Raw genomic sequence first — 1,451 nt, 5'->3', positions numbered from 1 at the left:
GTTGTTGCCTAAAGGGTTGATCAGATCCTCTTGGCTCCGTCCATCTTTGATTGCTTTGACCTTGATGCATATTCCTGTTATAGCTTCCTCTTCCTGCAACATAGTTGTAACCAGACTCATAGCTAAAGGGGTGAGAGTTCATAGTAGTAGAAGAAAATAAAAACAAAAACTAACAAAAAAGGAAAAATTTTTTTGAAAAAGATATAATTTTTGAAAAAGATTTTGAAAAGATAAGATTTTTTTAAAATTGAAAATTTGACTTGACTTATAAGAAACAACTAATTTTTAAAAATTTTTGACCAAGTCAACCCAAAATTTCGAAAATTTGGAGGGAAATAAGGAAAAGATATTTCTTTGATTTTTGAATTTATAATGAGGAGAGAGAAAAATTAAAAACGTCATTTTTGTGTTTTTCTCTTTTCTTTATGGATCAAAACAAAGAATGCATGCAAGAACACTATGAATGTCAAGATAAATACCTAGAACACTATGTAAATCATGATGAACATCAAGAACATAATTTTGAAATATTTTTTTGATGCAAAGAAATCATGCAAGACACCAAACTTAGAAATCTTTAATGCATGGACTCTAACAAACAAAAAATGCAAATGAAAAACAAGAAGACTTATCAAGAACAACTTGAAGATCATGAAGAACACCACGAATGCATGAATTTTCGAAAAATGCAAGAAAATTTTTTTAAAGCATGCAATTGACACCAAACTTAAAAGTTGACTCAAGACTTGAACAAGAAACACAAAATATTTTTGATTTTTATGATTTTATGATTTTTTTTGTATTTTTATTATTTTTCTCGAAAATATTCTTTAGAAAAACGAAAATAAAGAAAAAGTTTTTGAAAAAATTTTGAAAACTTTTTCGAAAAGAAAATAGAAAGAAAATTACCTAATCTGAGCAACAAGATGAACCATTAGTTGTCCAAGCTCGAACAATCCCCGGCAACGGCGCCAAAAACTTGGTGGACGAAATTGTGATTCATACTCTTTGTACTTGTATGAAATTTAATTCGAGATAATAGCTCTTTACTATGTGTGGTCACAACTCCGTTCAACTAACCAAGAAGTGTACTGGGTCATCCAAGTAATAAACCTTACGTGAGTAAGGGTCGATCCCACAGAGATTGTTGCTATGAAGCAAGCTATGGTTATCTTGTAAATATCAGTCAGGCAGATAATAATTGATTATGGAATTTCGAAAATAAATAATAAATAATAAACGTAAAATAAAGATAAAGTTACTCATGTAATTCCATGGTGGGAATTTCAGATAGGCTATGGAGATGCTGTGCTCCTCCTGAATCTCTGCTTTCCTATGAAGATTCTGATTAAGGAATCCAAGAGATATGTGCCCGGTCTAGGGTAGAACGGAAGTGGTTGTCAATCACGCGCGTTCATAGGTGAGAATGATGATGAGTGTCACAGATCATC

The sequence above is a fragment of the Arachis duranensis genome, chromosome 9 (assembly GCF_000817695.3).
Source record: "Arachis duranensis cultivar V14167 chromosome 9, aradu.V14167.gnm2.J7QH, whole genome shotgun sequence".
Classification (NCBI taxonomy): domain Eukaryota; kingdom Viridiplantae; phylum Streptophyta; class Magnoliopsida; order Fabales; family Fabaceae; genus Arachis; species Arachis duranensis.
Note: the sequence above shows the minus strand (reverse complement) of the source record.